Raw genomic sequence first — 18,389 nt, 5'->3', positions numbered from 1 at the left:
AGAATTTTAGAAGAATCTATGTGAACACGAACACAGTTGAAAATCACTGGGATAGAGGGTTTCCATTACCTGTCAGTTTGTTAAGAAATCCAAATTCACACTGTAGACAAAATACTGCGTATGTCCAAGCCCGTCTAGCTGGCTTTGCACCTGATTTCACGTAGTGTATAACGGTGCATCTGTGTGTGGTGGTCCGTGCTCTATACCTGTATGGAATATAGAATATGAAATATGAGTTTAAGCTTTCAAACTAGGAAACATGGCTATGTGGTAGGCTTTGCAATTTCCTTTCCTTATTCATCGATGCTACTTCTTTGGATCTATTTCTAGCCATGAAGATTGTTCTAAAGGTAAAGCATTGTTTAAATAGTAGAGTTATGATCAGTGGAGATAGGAGCATCATAAAATATTAACTTAAGGAGATGTGCTTTTGTTTTATCACCCCAATTTCAGGGAATGATGCACTCCCCACAATGTATTTAAATTCCAGCATTTCTGGTCATTTTATTAAAATATCACATGTAAAGTAGAAAATGAAAAGGAAAGGGAAATATAAACATTTTATAAATGTAACATGAGTATTTTACCATGTTTTAAATATAGAAAATAAATTTAGTTTATAACAGTTTTTTCTTTTTTTTTTTTTTAATCCTCACTTGAGAATATGCTTATTGACTTTTAGAGAGAGGAAGAGAGAGAGAGAAACATTGATTGGTTACCTCCCAGAGGTGCCACAACCCCCCAACCAGGGCTCAACCCACAACCGAGGCATGTGCCCTGACCAGGAATCGAACCTCCAACCTTTCGGTGTACAAGATGACACTCCAACCAACTGAGCCACCCTGGCCAGGGCCATAACAGTATCTTCTTTACATAAAAGCAGCTTCACCCGGGAAGAGGACTCCTCTCTGCTTTAGATGTCCAGATGTTTTGTAGACAGTCTTAGAAGTCTTTGCCTCCTTTACTGGAAAAAACTCCGGGCCACTTTTACTTGGAAAATACAACACGAGTCAAGTCTGAGCACGTTTAACATTTGCTTGTTGAAAGCAAAGTCATGCTATTAAACATGTTTTACTTTTTCCTTCATAAGAACATAAAAACTGTGGAAGGGGAACGTCACAGGAAATTTCCTAAAGGTAACAATTCTTTTCTTTTAGTAGTCCTTGGGTAGTTATGACAGAATAGCTTCCATATTTTTGTTTCTTTGAACGGGAATTTGGGTCCAGAGTTTTGTTTTTAATATCTGCTTCTGCCCCACCACCCCTTGCTGCTCCAGGGCTGGAATCGCTCTTAGAAACTCGTGGAGAAGGGAGGGTACCCCCTTTCCTCAGAAGGGGGAAGCCCTCTTTCTTGTCTGCCAACCCGATGACAACCACTTGAGTAGAGATCACTTAGGCTGCTTGAGTAAGTGTCTCAACTTCCACCGGGTCCATCCAGTGAGCTGCTGTAATCATCATAGTAACTGCTTCCCCTGTAAGATGACTGGCCCTCCTGTAGCTGGAGCACCAAGGGGGTCACCATAGCTGTCATGGGAACCCTGGCAGGAGCCGCCACTTGGATGATCTGAATAGTCACAATCACAACCATAGCCATCTCTGTCTCCGTAGCCTCTTGATGGATAGTCTTCACATGATCGGGAATAACCACAATCACAATAATCTCTTGGTGGTGGTGGTGGTGGAGCATAATCTCTTGTGTCATGAGAATTTGCATAATCTCTTGTATCATGAGCTGCTCGACTAGCTATCTTGACTAGAATATCCATCATCTCTTGGGGACAAATAAACATCTCTATGAGAAGGCAGGGGCTCCCTTCAAGGGGGGCCTCCGTAACTATTTCACGTGATACAGGCTGTCTTCCTCCAATTCCACCGCTGCTGCCCGGGTCCTGAAGGAGCAGATATTTTAGGAGGAGGACTCCCATTTCTTGGTGGTGATCTTCTTTTTATTGGAAGTGGTCCCCTGGAAGAACTCTTGTTGAAATTCATGGAATAGTCACCATCATCCATCATCCATGTGCCCCCACCCCACCCCATGTGAGAGAGATCCCCTGGTTCCTCTTCCTTCCACCTTGAAGACCTCTCAGAGGACCTCGGCTTCTTGGAGGTGGAGATGGTCCCCATCTACCACTTTCAAATGATGGTTTGGTGGCTTGTTCTGTCTTGATGGCTGTTCCTCTAAGGACTTTCCATGCATGTCTCCGGCCGCATCCTTAACATCTGCTGGGCTTTCAAAGGTGGCAAATGCAAATCCTCTCAATGTATCGGTTTCACTCTTTCATCACGACTACCTCCACTATTGGTCCATATTTTCCAAAGACTGCCTCAAGGGCTTTCTCTTGTGTCCTGTATTGAGGCCACCCATGAATCAGTTCTTCCCCTGGCAAGACTTGGAGGGGTGGAGAGTTTCAAGCTCCCAGGTGCTCACTGACAGCAGTCTCCTAGCAGCTCCGCACGAGGAAGGGCCACTGGCTCTAAGGATGGAAGAGAGAACCCACTGGAGCTACTACAGAACCAAACACAGGCAATGCCGGTAATGTAACCATTTCGATGGCAAGATTATTATGGAATGCATGAATATGATCTAAATCTTTATAGTCCACAGTAGCATTAATATGGGAATATATGCACGGCTTTAGAGATTCTGAACGTTATTGCAAAACCCACCTTCTACTGAGGTCTTCAAATACCTGTTTTTATTTTAAAAGGCCCTTTTAGCAATGACAGAATTGCAGCACATTGAATTACAAAATTGAAGAAAGAGGTCTAAATTGCCAGGTATAGGTACGTTTCGAAGATGTTCAAGAAACATGAATATTCATTTGCGGTTCATTTTTCCAATCTGAACACGACATACATAATATTTGTCACAATTTCTTCATTTGAATTCTCTAAACTGACAGCCCACACATTAAATTCAGAGTCTTCAAAAATATACTTATGGTAACACAATAAGCTAGAAAATTGGAAGATGATAAACACTGCATTTTTCTCTCTGAACTTGTTTTCATAATAATGCTACATTGTTACATCTATAAATATTGTATATTTATAGTGTGCCTGGCACTGGGCAGGAGACAGGTATGTATCAGATGTGTTAAGTGAATAGAAAAAGTCTAATTTGATTTAATTTGGCTTTTGTTGCTTATATCACAAGGCTCATGTTACAAATTAGCAGACATATAGAGAAGATAAGGAGAAATTATTGCACATCATTTGCAATGCAAAATCCTATGGCTTTTATTCTGCAACATGATGAGTACTATGACAATTTTTTTTTTTTTAATCTGAAGATGAATGTCATTCGCATGTTAAATGTTTTATCCTGGGGAAGGACAATACCCAGGGAGTTGAGGATTAAGAAGGGAAAGCAGCCCAGCTGGTGTGGCTCTGTAGTTGAGCGTCGACCCATGCACCAAGAGGTCACCGGTTCGATTCCCAGTTAGGGTGCATACCCAGATTGTGGGTCAAGTCCCCAGTTGGGGGCATGCAGGTGGCGGCCAGTTGATGTTCTCTCTCATTGATGTTTCTCTCTCTCTCTCTCTCTCTCTCTCTTCTTTCCTCTCTCTCTCTCTCAAATCAATAAAGAAAAAAAAAATTGAAAAAAAGGGAACGCACCAGTGTAGAGATATTCAGTATTCTGGATATAAAGTAATAAGATCATGGACTGTTGCAGTTACAATACAAGGGAGAGGTAGGTATAAGAAAATATAAGGCAAAAAATGGTGACTTTATTAATTGTTCTTGTCTAGTTGCTCTGGCTAGGACTTCTACTATGAAGCTGAATACAAATGGTGAGACTGGGCATTCTTGCCTTGTTCCAGATCTTAGAGAAAATTGTTTCAGTTTTTCACCATAAAATATGGTGTTGTGGAATTTTTACATATGATCTTCATTGTGTTGGAGTCATTTTTTTCTATGCCTAAAATGTTGAGATTATTTTTTTTATTAAAGGGTGTTGAATTTTTATCAAATTCTTTTTCTGCCTCTATTAAGATGATCATGTGTATTCATGTTTTATTCTGTTATGTGGTGGATCACATTTATTGACTTGCATATACTGAACTATTCTTATATCCTAGGGATATATCCCATTTGGTCATGGTGCATGATGTTTTTTAATGTCCTGTTGAATTAGGTTTGCTAATATTTTGAGGATTTTTACATCTATGTTCATTAGGATATTGGCCTGCAGTTTTCTTGGGGTGTCTTTGTCAGAGTAATACTGGACTCATCAATGAATTTGAAAGTGATTCTTCCTCTTAAATTTTATAGAGGAGTTGAAGAATTGCCATTACTTATTCTTTAAATTTGACAGAATTCACCTATAAAGCCATCTGGTCCTGGGAATTTGGGGGGCAGTTTGGGAGGAGGCTTTTGAATACTGATTCAATCTCCTTATTTGTTATTGAGCAGATCAGATTTTCTGTTTCTTCTTGATTCGACCTTGGTAGGTTGTATGTTGTCCATCATAGTACCTTATGATATTTTTTTATTTCTGTGGCATCAATTGTAATGTCTCCTATTTTATTTTTTACTTTATTAACTTGTCTTTCCTTTTTTTTTTTTTCCCTTGCTTAGTATAGGTATGGTTTGTGAATTTCATTTTCTTTTGGAAATCTCAGAATTTTTTTACATTGTGTATTTCATATATTTCTGCTCTATTATTATTCCCTTCCTTTTGATCACTTAGGGCTTAGTGTTTCTTTTTCTGACTCCTTCAGTTTTAAAGTTAGGGTTGAGATTTTTCTTCTTTTTTAATATAGATGTTTGTCTGCATAAATTTCCCTCTTACTATTGCTTTTATTGTATCCCATTAATTTAATTAATTTTCTTGGAGTTTTTCTCTCATTACCCTTTTGATTTTTCTCTTTGAGTCAGTGGCTGTTCAAGTGGGTGGTTTCCATGGTTTCATAGGTTTTCCCATTGTCCTTCTGTTACTTGTTTCCAGAGGATTCGACCGCACAGTGGTCAGTTCACTGCAGGGGAGAGAGAAGTAAAAACTGTACTTGCAATTTTCATTTTAGGCACTAAGAGAAGTCCACTTGTTTTTGGGCTGATCAGATTTTCACAGAAGTCAACTTGGTGTGCCAAGGGAAGGCAGCCTTATAATAAACTTAATTATAGGATGAACTTGGTTTGCAGGGTGGATACAACATTTAAATGGAAATTACCATAGAAATGATACATAAAGATCTAATTGCTTTTTGAGTAAGAAATGTTTATGAAAATTACATTTCTGGTCTAAGATCATGTCTTTCCCTTGATCTAAAGAAAGCCTATGAATTTGGGTTGATTGTCGAGAATATCCTACAAATTTAGTTTGTCTTCAATACTGGCATCATTGAAACACAATCTAGACTCAACTTCTTTTTTTTTTTTTAACCCTCACCCGAGGACATTTTTCCATTTTTTGTTCAGATAGAGTGGGAAGGAGAGAGAGGAAAAGAGAGGGAGAGAGAGAAACATCGACGTGAAAGGGACATGTCAAGTGGCTGCCTCCCGCACAACCCAACCAGGGCCGGGGACAAACTGCAACTGAGGTACGTGCCCTTAGCGGGAACCGAACCCGGGTCTCTCTGGACCACAGGCCAACGCTCTAACCACTGAACCAAACCAGCCAGGGCTAGACTTCAACTTCTTAATAAGTGGCAGCCAAAATACTGGTAACCACTGACCCAGTCCCTGAACTCCAGCACCCTCTACAAAACAAGAGGGTCATCAATTTTCCTTAGAAATATTGCATCCTCCTCACAGTGCAGGGAGAGACAGCGGTGGGCAAAAGTAAGCTTACAATTGTGAGTACGTGAAAACAGAGTTCATTCTTCTATTATTATTTACTAATTATTGTATTTTGCATGCGAACAACGGTAAACCTACTTTGCCCCATACGGTACTGTCACAGTGAGAAACTTCTCAGGGACACACCTCCTAATATAAGCCAGTTAGGGATTTCTATCTTAACTTGGGCAGGGGGTAGGTAAAATACATTGAAACTGTATTTTAGTCATTTCCACAAGACCCAGAATTTATTAAATCAAGCTATCGAGCTCGTGTTTACTACCTTTGATTAAGATGGTACAGGAAGCACTAGTGATCTATAGCTTAGGAAGAAATAGAGCCGCATGCATGTTTGCATTCTGAACTTTTACGGGTAACATGCATTCAATGTGTACCATTTCAGAATTCTTTCGAGTTATCAAATAAAAATGTATTAGGCAGTGTCGCGATAGCCTGGGGACTGAGGCTGCAAAGCAAAAGGAAGAGAATGCTATTCAGGAAGATAAATGGAACTGCATTATAGCTCCTTAATTCCAAAGAAAATGAATCATTATTCATAATAAATTTATGTGGAAAATATGAACATAGCAGTGTGTTTAAAAAGCCTGGTCTGTTTTATTGGGCTGGGAAACTTTGTTTTCCTCCAGCCATAGTTTATCATTTAAATTATGGAAAAATATGATGAACATAATATTGAAATAACAGAACCTGAAATTTATCTTAAATGAGATTAGACTCTGCCATTGTTCCTAAAGGTATATGTCTCTTTTAAATAGCTATTGGGAAATGAATTTATCATTTCAATATCAATTCTAAAACAACCACTATGTATCCTTTGAGATTAAATAGCTACACACAAATTTCCATCGATATATTAAAAAGGAAACCAAAAATACACTCTTCAATATAGCCAGAGGTCTGTATCTGAGACAGTTAATGTAGCTATGAAAACACATATTCACAGATGCCTGAGGAATATTTAATAATCTCTGTATATTTTTTTCATGAAATTTTAATTGGGTTTTCATAAGAGGTGATGGGGAAAATGTACCTAAGTACAGAGAGCATCTCATCTATTTTATCTTTATCATATTAATGTAGACTTTTAAAATAATACATTCACAAGGATAATTCAGGGTGAGGCAGAACCCAAATTACACATTTAGTGTGTTAATATTCAAAGTGGGTCTCTGTTTTAGTAAAACAGATTTCTTACTTAGCGTCTGTTTGCTAACAGAATATTTTAAAAGAGGCAGATGGTACTGGGGATACGAAGACAAAATTGTATGTGGCGAGCTATGGAAAAGGAATTGATGTCCTCCAGATAATCTCTAAGGAAGTAAGGCTTTGTAGTCTCCAAACACAGGATATGGTTTCACCTTTTCTCCCATGATTTCTTCCGTATAAAGTGATGCACTCGAAATTATTTCACAGGTCTGTAGTCACAATGAATAAGAGTAGAGCATACTTTATTATAACTGTAAACTACTTGACAAAACCTTAAGTGATAAACAATGACACAACTCATTTGTATTTCATTTTATATCACGTGACGCTGGAGCGCCTGCTATATCTCCCTTCACTCTACACAAGCCAACGTGCAACTAAAACCAGTCTCTCCCATCTTTCCAACGTTTTCTGATTTCACTCTTTCAAGATTCTTACTTTGCCCTCAAAGCTTATTTTCTGCAAGACAGAATTGTCCCTGGAATTTTCAGTGGCTGCTTAGGGCTACGCTTTGCCTCTGCAGTGGAAGGAAAGGAAGATCTGATGGGATCGGGCACAGGATACTCGAGGAGGAAAGAGCAGGAGGTGAGCAGGGGCAGGAGGGGCGGCAGGAAGTTACCTGCGTCACAGCCGCTCTTTGTGCTGTTGCTGCCCAAGGATTCTAGAGCTTTCTGTTTCCACATTACACATGGCGATGACATCCAAGGAGAGGAAAAGCATGTCCTGGTCATTTCTTCTCATTCTGAAAAGCCAAATAAAAGGGAGACAGAAAATCATAAAATTCCTAGGCGAGAGAATCAAGGTGAGCTTTAAAAACACATTGGTTTTGCCCTGGCCGGTTTGGCTCAGCAGTTGGAGCGTCGGCCTGCGGTCCAGAGAGACCCGGGTTCGGTTCCCACTAAGGGCATGTACCTCGGTTGCAGTTTGTCCCCGGCCCTGGTTGGTCGTGTGGGTGGCAGCCACTGGATGTGTCCCTTTCACATCGATGTATCTCTCTCTCTCTCCCTCCTGCTCTATCTGAACAAAGAATGAAAAAGTGTCCTCGGGTGAGGATAAAAAAAAACAAAAAACCACACGTTGGCTTCATGTCAGTTGTATGTAACCTGCTGACTTTGAAACCACATTACAAAGAAACGTGTTCAATATTAAAGGTTTTTCATAAAGTGAGATGGCAAGAATAAGGAAATGCAGTCATATATTATTAAGGGCACTAAATTTTTTGTGGTGACTTTAGTTTTACCAACGGACAATATTCCCTTGTCTATTTTGAACCTAGTCCATACAATCCAAATAGAACCCTAGGATCGTTTTTCTGTTACAAGTTGAATTTACTTGGCTGTCTTCTATTTTGCCATGGTTGGACTACGATGTTAAAAATATATTCAAAAGAAATTCCAACATGTAAAATAGTTCCTTTTCTCAAAGTCATTATTTTGAAGAGTGTCATATTCTGTTGGTTACAGTATATATTTTCAGACGGGGCATGTTCTTATTCATATTTAAATATGTTGAGTCTTCTTAGAAATCCACATATTTTAAAGCCAAAAAAGTTTTTAAAAATAAACCAGTAAAGATGTTTCCAGTAGGGATAAAATAACAGGGACTACCTGAAGCAACCAAAAGATTAATCGAATCAATGCCAAAATGGTTCAAGACAGGAGATCTCTGGCAATGAAGGACAGAAATCTAGGAGAAGTAAGTAAGTAAGTAAATCAGGTGAACCCGTTGCTGACTCAAATGTGCTGTTCTGAGTGGGTTCCAGGGTGATGACAAACAGAGAGAACCCAGGCGCCGGCGGGTTGTGTCCCTGAGCGGAAGAAATCAAGCCCGGAGTCCAGATGGGCCCCGTGCCCAGAACTCACAAGACAGCTTCCGGAATGGACGCAGGTGCAGAGCCAGAGCTGTGGGGACATGCAGAATACACATGAGCACAGGAAAGGAAAGAGACTTCTGGAGGCTAGAGATATTGGAGGCATGACACAGGGCTTATCTCTGCAAGAAGGGAAGAGTCCGTGCCATCCACTGCATCCTTTCCTCTCTGTCCAGGTGCAGGCATCTCCAACTCTAGGTGAAACTTTTTGCTTAAGGAATGAACTCGTTTTTCACCTAGAAAAGCTACGCAGGACAATGCATCCGGAAGCCATCCCACCCGAGGCATCATGTGAAGATAGTAATGTCACTTTTCCTGAGGTGGTTTGCAATCCTGAGCAGACGGAAGGGACCAGAGAGCAGGGCATAGGGCGTTCTTCCTCTTCCCTTTTGTGGTTTGGCTGTGTCTTGACTGGAAAGAGGAGGGTCAGCGTCCTACTTATGTTTGCAAGCCCAGCGTCGCATCATCTGAAAGGAGACATCATTGGTCCAGGAATGAGGAGTCTGTCTGACCACGGAGCACAGTGTGTCTGCTTTCTCAGGGAATGAGCATGCCCGCTCAGACACGGGTGACAGAAAGTGTTCCCCTTTCGGAGTGTCCGCGGGCGTGGTGCCCCAGTTCTGTATTTCCAGGACTTCGTTTATTTTCATACCAGGGACTCGCTTTTCAAAAAGCTTGACGCTGGAACCAACATGTCAGATATCACTGTTGATACTAATAACTACCAAACAAGATTAGCTGTTTTCACCATTGACGCTTTAATTAAGGGCTCATGAATGATATATGCATTTTTAAAACATAACTGCTAAAGATTTTTTAAAAATATGTTTTTATTGATTTTCTTGAGAGAGAGAGGAAGGGAGAGCGAGATTGAAACACTGATGGGCCGCCTCCTGCACGCCCCCCACTGGGGATCGAGCTCACAACACGGGCATGTGCCCTAATGGGAATCGAACCGGGACCTCTCAGTCCATGGTTCCACTGAGCCACACCAGCTGGGAAAGAACTTTATTTTTAATAATAATTCAATATTTGATCTGGATTAAACACAATTTAAAGTGTGTAAGTGGCCCTGGCCAGGTAGCTCAGCTGGTTAGAGCGTTGTGCCGGCCGATACAGCAAGGCAGTGGTTTTAATCCCTGATCACATGCAAGAACCAGCCACTGAATGTGTAAGTAAGGGGAACAACCAATCCTTGTGTCTCTCTCTAAAAACCAATTTTTTTTTTTTATCCTCACCCGAGGACATTTTTCCATTTTTTGTACAGATAGAGTGGGAGGGAGAGAGAGGAAGAGAGAGGGAAACATCGACGTGAAAGGGACACACCGAGTGGCCGCCACCCGCACGACCAACCAGGGCCGGGGACAAACTGCAACCGAGGTACATGCCCTAGCGGGAACCGAACCCGGGTCTCTCCGGACCGCAGGTGGACGCTCCAACTGCTGAGCCAAACCGGCCAGGGCTAAAAACCAATTTTTAAAAAGTGCGTAAGCAAATTAAATATATTCAAACACTTTAATATAATATCTAAGTATACTTTCTTATCAAATGCAGATGTAAAAATCTAACTTGAAAAGTTATATAAAATATTAAGAAGAAATGACCTGTGAGTATGTAAAAGCAACTAAAGAATTGCCTAATGGGATATTAAAGCAGAATAAGACACACAGTTTAGCAGAATGTAAGTCTATGGTACCTCCATTGCATTACCCATATGAAATTGTCACAATTTATGTACCTATGACTTTGCTTTAATCACATTGACTCCTTAAAATGAAATAATATCCATCGATGCATTTCAGTGCTACATGGAGCCTGATTTCTTATTGAACTTCAGTGGCATGGATGAGGAAACTGATACCACTTTATTAAAGCTGAAGGTAATAACGGCATTACTAATATTCACAATATGTTTAAGAGCCAGAATTTGAAAATTTGTTTGGTTATGAATATACTAATCGAGGCTATAATTTGGTTTATTGTCTTGTTTGGTGTTTAGGAAATAGAATATACAACGTGTATGTTATGTTATGTGACTTTAGGTGTTATTACTGAACCTACATATCTCTGCATGTGAACATATACCAAAATACCTAGTTATACCACTTAATGTGCAGAGTCTTATGTAGAATGTCTTCATACACTACATCATGTCCCATAAAACCGACATTTGAGTCTGTCTAGTGCTCAAGCACTAGATATTTGAGTCTCTTTATGTTTTCTTTCCCTTTTCACCTCTGTTTGATTTGAATTGCAATGTCCTCAGATAAAAAATATATAACTTTCACTTGATATTTATAATTTTTATAAACATACATTATAAAATTAGATGTATTAGCAATGAAATCTTTTCCTTTAGATATCTAAAATACATAGAACTCTATATAATCAAAATGTAATTTATAATACCAGCAAATCAGAAATATTATTTGCTAATATGATTTATTCTGACATTTGAGCATATTTATAAATCAATTTGATGTATGCAAATCAAAATTATTGAATTAAAAGAAACTGTTAGATATCACACAGAATGTAACACAATGCTAGAATTGGAATGGGAAAATAATTTTCCTCATCATTTATATTCACAAAACTGTTCATTTATGATCAATTACTTTAAAATTTGTAGTCCTATTTTTAGTGTTAGTATATTTTAAGTCAAAGTCCTTTCTGAAGGCCTATAAGGTATCCAAAGAAGAAATAAAACATCTTTAATTATCAGGGAAAATGAGGAAATTGGTTTGTAGATATTTAATACTCCAAAACATTATAATCTAATCATTACTTACATAAGTCACAATAATACACATTTAATAATCTATTTAAATGTTAGGTATTGTGAATTTACTTAGGATTCTTTTGTTGTTTTGTTTTAAATGTCGAAGCATATTGTAGCAGAGATGGTCCATCTGCTTTCTTTGTAAGAAGTTGCTTAAATTAATTCAACATATGATTAGTGGTTGACCCTTCTATTTACACAACATCGTGGACTCTTTAAAAACTATGAAGATGAAGAGACTATATTTATTTGCCTTTCAGGAGCTCAGATATTATAGAGGAAATAAGATAAAGGTATCTTAATATTAATAAATGAGTACAGACAAAATAATGTGATTATTCAAAGACGGGAGGGACGATTTTACACTGATGTTTTCCTACCTAAAGAGACATTTAGATTTAAACCAAGAACAGAGCGACCAGCAGTGTTGGCTTGTTTCAGTGATAGCAGGTTTATTTCTGGAACCTCTGGGATCTATTATCTGGATGTCTGTCTGTCTTCTCATCCATTCCGCATTGTCTCAATTACTGTAGCTTTATTGGAAAGCTTGGCATGAAATGGTATTGTTCTTAATATTGTTGCTGCCTTAAAATACCATTTTAACTCTCTGAGGTCCTTGGCATTTTCTTTTTTTTAATCCTCACCCGAGGATATTTTCCATTTTTTTGTACAGATAGAGTGGGAGGGAGAGAGAGAGGAAGGGAGAGAGTGAGAGAAACATCGACGTGAAGGGACACATCGAGTGGCTGCCACCCGCACGACCAACCAGGGCCGGGGACAAACTGCAACCGAGGTACATGCCCTTAGCGGGAACCGAACCCGGGTCTCTCCGGACCGCAGGCCGACGCTCTAACCGCTGAGCCAAACCGGCCAGGGCAAATGTACCATTTGTTCTTCAGTAGAGTAACTTTTTTTTTTTTTGGTACGTGCCCCTAGCGGGAATCGAACCCGGGACTCTCTGGTCCGCAGGCTGATGCTCAACCACTGAGCCAAACTGGCCAGGGCGGCATTTTCATATAAATTTTAGAAGCAGCCAATTTGTTCAAAGAGTTCCTGAGATTTTGACATTGCATTTATGTATCAATTTAGAAAAAAAATGAATATCAACAATATTATGTCTATCCAGCAAAATTCATTCTCGGTATATAACTCTCCCTGTATTGGTCTCCTTAATTTATCTCAACAAAGTGTTGTTGGTTTCAGGGATAGTTCTACATTTTTGCTGGGTTTATTCAGAGGTAATTGACAATTTTTGGAATATTATTGTAAATCATTTTAACTATTTTTTAAAATTATTTGTTGTCAGCCTATAGAAACAAATTCAAAATTACTTATATTGACTTGGTTTCCCACAACCGAAATTTACCTACTCGTTCTAGGAGCTGTATTTGTGTGTGTTTGCGAGGGCTGCCATAATAAAGTATTTACAAACTTAGTGGCTTAAAAACAACAGAAACATGTTGTCTCCCAGTTCTGGAGGCTCAAATTCCAAGACCAAGTTGGCAGTGCCACCCTCCCTGGGAAGGGCAGGATTTGATCCAGGCCTGACCGGAGCTTCGGGAATTATTTAGCTTGTGGCCGCATGACTTAAATTTCACCTGCTGTCGTCTTTGTATTCACATCTGTGTCCAAATTTTCATTTTTGTAAGGACATCAGTCATACAGAAGGGGCCTGCCTTTCTCCAGTCTGATTGCATCTTGACTAAATTCTGCGATGAACCTATTTCCAAATAAGTTCGCTTTCTGAGGTACGTGTGGTTTAAGACTTCAACATATGCTTTTTAAGGGACATCACTCAACCCATAACTATCTTTCTATAGAGATTTCATACATATTCACAATCATGTCTCCTCCAATAATGAGATTTTGACTTTATTTACAGTTCATGCCTTTTGTGACTTTTTCTGATCTTATGTCTCTGAGTAGGATTTCCAGTAAAATATATAATAGAAAGTACATATACTTGACTTCTTCCCTGTCTTAGGAGGAAAACATTCAATATTTTGCCATTAATTTCAATGTTAGCCATAGGTTTTTCAAAGATATCATAGTACAGATGAGGAAAAGAGCTTTCTATTTGTAAATCAATAAGATTTTTCTTAGGACTTACACTGAATTTTTCAGATGCGTATTATTTATGTATTATAAAGATCATTTGATATATTTCTACCGTATCCTGTTATACTATTAATTTTCAACGGCTGAACCAACTTTGCCTTCCAGGGATAAATATACTGGGTTTTATATGTGGCATTGATAGCATGATATGACATTTATAGGATGCTGAGTTTGATTTGCTAATTTGTAAAGGATTTTTTTTGCTTCTGTTCACAAAGATAATCAGTTTCTAACTTACCTTTTTTGTAATGTTTTTAACAGGAATTATGATAGTAGGAAAATAATGGGACATGCAAAATGACTTTAAAAGGGTTCAGGCCTCTTTTGTTTTATTAATGGTTGTGTGTGAAATCTTTAATATTGGTAGAACTCACCTTTGAAGCCCTCTGGGTCGGCAACTTATTTTTAATGGGAAGATTTTAACTAAAGGATCAGTCTGCAATAGATATAAAGATATTTACATTTTCTATTTAATTTTATTTATTTTTCAGGTAAATAGTACTATTTTTTTTTCTTTACTGATGTTAGAGAGAGAGGGAGAGAGATAGAAACACTGATGAGAGAGAACACTGATTGGCCGCCTCCTGCATGCCCCCCACTGGGGATCAGGCTCACAACCTGGGCATGTTCCCTGACCAGGAATTGAACCAGCAATCTCTTGATGCATGGGGCAATGCTAACCACTGAGCAACACAAGCTAGGCTCAGATAAATAGTCTTTTAAGTTGATATACTTATTGTTAAAAACTCTTCAAAAGACTTACCTACATTTCTTTTAATGACAGATTTATAGTACTATTCTATTTTTCATTCTGTACATTAGTAAATTCTGTATTTCTCTTCTCAGTCTTACTAAGCATTTATAGCTTTTATTAAAATATCAAAGACCAACTTTTGATATCGTTTTTGTGATTACCTATTTTCTATTTCATTATTTTACTCCTTTAAGTTATTTATGGTAATATTTGTGTTTATTATTATTATTTTTTTAATCCTCACTCGAGGACATTTTTCGACATTTTGTTCAGATAGAGTGGGAGGAAGAGAGAGAGACAGAGAAACATCAATGTGAAAGGGACACATCAAGTGGCTGCCACCCACACGATCCAACTAGGGCCTGGGACAAACTGCAACCGAGGTACGTGCCCTTAGCGGGAACTGAACCCGGGTCTCTCTGGACCACAGGCCGACGCTCTAACCGCTGAGCCAAACCGGCCAGGGCGGTAATATTTGTGTTTAATGTGCCCGTTTCTAGCTTGTACAGTGGAGGCAAAGATCACTGTTTTTAACCTGTTATCAGTCCACTCTTACTGCAATGCAATTCTTTCTAATCACTGCTTTTGCTGCAATCTGTAAATTTTCATACAATGTGTTTTAATTTTCACCAAGCTCAAAATATGTTTTTGTTTCTGATTCCATGTGTTATTGAGAAGTGTGCTGTTTAATGTTCAAACATTTTATTTTACAGATCGCTTGTTCTTACTGATCTGTAATTTAATCCTTTTATTCTTAGAAAACATAATCTAGATGATTTCAATACTTTGGAAAATGTAGAGTTTTATCTTTTGGCCTCTAAAATGAACTATATTGTTTAGCATTTCATGTGTACTTGTTGGTGTAATGTTCTATAAGTTTAGGGGAAACAACCTAATTGTCCATCAATGGATGAATGTATCAGCATGTGTGGGCATATACATACATATATACACATAATGTAATACTATTCAGTCATGAGAAAGAAGAAAATGCATGGACCTTGAGGACATTATGCAAAGGGAGATAAATCAGAAAGACAAATACTATATAATATCAATTATATGTGGAATCTAAATTAACCAAGCTCATATACACAGAGTAAATTGTGGTTATCAAGGGATATGAGGGTGGAGAAATAGGAGTGAATATCTCAGGATACAAATTGGTAGGTAAATAATCCTGGAGATCTAAAGCACTTAGTGAATATAGACTATAATATTGTATTATAATCATCAAACTTGCTAAGAGACTACATCTTAATTATTCTGACCACCAAAAAGAAATTATATTAAGGTTATAGAGATGCTCATCAATGGCGATCATATTATAATATGTAAATGTATCAATTCAACATGTACACCTTAAATTTATATAATGTTATATGTTAAATACATTTCAAATGTGATATTATCACTCTTTGCTCTGAGGAATGTTTCATAATATATATGGATATGCATATCTGCTATCTATTATTTTTGTATTTTGGAAAATGTCTTTAGTTTTCATTTTGAAAATAATTTTTTACTGTATGTTGAATTCTGAGTTATTAGATTTTTTTTCTAGCAATTATGTAAATATTTTCATGTCTTCTGTCCTCTGTTATTTTGAGTGGGGAGTCATCCATGTGTCCTATAATTGTATCCTTTTATGTAATATGACCCTCTTCAATCTAGCTATCTTTAAACTGCTGGTTACATTGTGGCTTTCTACTTGCATGTATACTGCTTGGGAATTTTTGGATTTGGGGACATATAGATTTATTTCTTTGATCAATTATACAAAATCTCAATAGTGATCTTTTCTCTCTTTCAGGCATTCCAATTACATTTTATACTTCATTTAATACTGTCTGAAAGTCTCTGATGCTGTGTTACATTTTCTTAATGGTTTTCCCCTCTCTTCGTTTTAGTTTTGATAATTTCTACTGACCTTCTAATGCATGTCTTTCCTCTGTTGTGTCCAGTCTCCTCTGAGGATCACCAAATGAATTATTTCCAATTTAATATTTTACATAGCTCGCATTTTCATTTGGTTAGTTGTTTTGAGAAGTTGTGAGCTTCTATGTCACACTAATCTGCGTAGGTAAAATAAATGTAGTTTCAGTTTTGCATAGTCAGTGAAAAATGGGCTAGGTAATGAAAAGAGAATTGAGACTGATACTACAGTACGTGGAGAGCAAGGCAAGGTGTTCAAAATCCTTTCAAGTCATCACAGCCACAGATGCTCCTTAGGAAAGTAAGTGACGTGCCCTGGATTAATAGAGCTAGTGACTGGGGAGCTGGGATTTGAACTCTCCTCCGAATACGTTAGGCACAAGAAGCACAGAACTAGAATGGGCTTGTTCTCCATTCTGGGGAGGGATTGACTCATGCTTTACAGCAGCCTCTTGTCCAGGAACCCTGCCCTCCCTCATGCTCAGCTTCTCATCTTGAATGTGGTTCTGAGTTGGAGACCAGAATCTTCGAGGGTAAGTCCTATGCTCATTTCATCATTAAAACACTGCAATTGTGAAATGCACATTTCGGCCATTTGAATAGGGAGTGGAAACTTTTACTATCATCAGAATTCAGTGAGGAGTTCTGGTTCAAGATCGCGACAGAGGAGGACCCTGAACTTACTTCTTCCCATGGACACACTGAACCTACAGCTACAGATGGAACAGTTTCCTCTGGGGTTAAAACAAACAAAACCTAACTGAGCAATATCTGCACATTCGACAGTCAAGGGGGAAAAACACGTTGAAGCAGGTAGGAGAGACCGAGACATGATCTCACAGTACATCTTTATCTAAATGCAAAAATAGAAAGCTAGAGGACAGAGACAAAAATGGCTATTTTAATTGTGTGTTTTAGCATCTCTTCTTTAGTAATTGATAGACCAAATGGGCAGAAAATCAGTAAGGATAAAATTGACCTAAAAGTGCTATCAATCGTCTTGATCTAATTGCCATTTAAAGATTCCTCTATCCATCAATAGAAGAAGACACAATTTTCTAAAACTCATATGAAGTATTGAATAGGACAGATCACATTGTGGCCATAAGACAAACTTTGTATGATTTATGTTCTTTTAAATAATTTAGAGTATGCCCTCGGGCCACAATGGAATCAATAATTAAAGATCTTCCCAAATAGAAATCATGGGCCCCGTTGATTTTACTTATGAATTCTGTCAAACAATTAAGAAAGGATACCAGTTCTCCACAATCTCATCCAGAATAAAGAAGCAGAGATAGCCCTGGCTGGTTTGGCTCTACAGTGTCGGCCTGCGGTCCAGAGAGACCCGGGTTTGGTTCCCGCTAAGGGCACATACCTCGGTTGCAGTTTGTCCACAGCCCTGGTTGGGTCGTATGGGTGGCAACCACTCGATGTGTCCCTTTCATGTTGATGTTTCTCTCTCTCTCTCTCTCTCTCTCTCTCTCTCTCTCTCTTCCCCCCTCCCACTCTATCTGAACAAAAAATGGAAAAAAATGTCCTCAGATGAGGATAAAAAAAAGAAGCAGAGGTAACCTTTTCTAATGCTTATGAGACCAGCATTATCCTAACACCATAACCAGATGAAGAGTTTAAAATAAAGGAAAAATGAAGACCACATCTTGCATCAACACACATACAAAATGTCCCAACAGTGTATAAAATAATTGTACAGCCCTGTGAATATTTATTTCAGGTTGCAGGACTGTTTTAACATTCCAAAATCAATTCAGTTAACCTATCACACCAAGAGGCTAATAAGAGAATTCACATGATCAGATCAACTAACACAGAAGACATATTTCACAAAATTCCAACACCCCGTCATGAGAAAACTCTCAGAAAAAATAGTCTTTATCAGGTTAAGGAAGTTCTTCTCCACTT

The 18,389-nt window shown here is 38.3% G+C and overlaps 1 pseudogene; it reads right to left on the bottom strand.

Annotated features, from left to right (window-relative positions):
- Positions 1-1,130: 1,130 nt before the first annotated feature.
- The window catches only part of LOC118619729, a 28,505-nt pseudogene continuing 11,246 nt past the window's right edge, over positions 1,131-18,389 (bottom strand).

Source organism: Molossus molossus, unplaced genomic scaffold (genome assembly GCF_014108415.1).
Source record: "Molossus molossus isolate mMolMol1 unplaced genomic scaffold, mMolMol1.p scaffold_m16_p_7, whole genome shotgun sequence".
Taxonomy (NCBI): Eukaryota; Metazoa; Chordata; class Mammalia; order Chiroptera; family Molossidae; genus Molossus; species Molossus molossus.
This window is presented reverse-complemented; position numbering and strand designations above follow the sequence as displayed.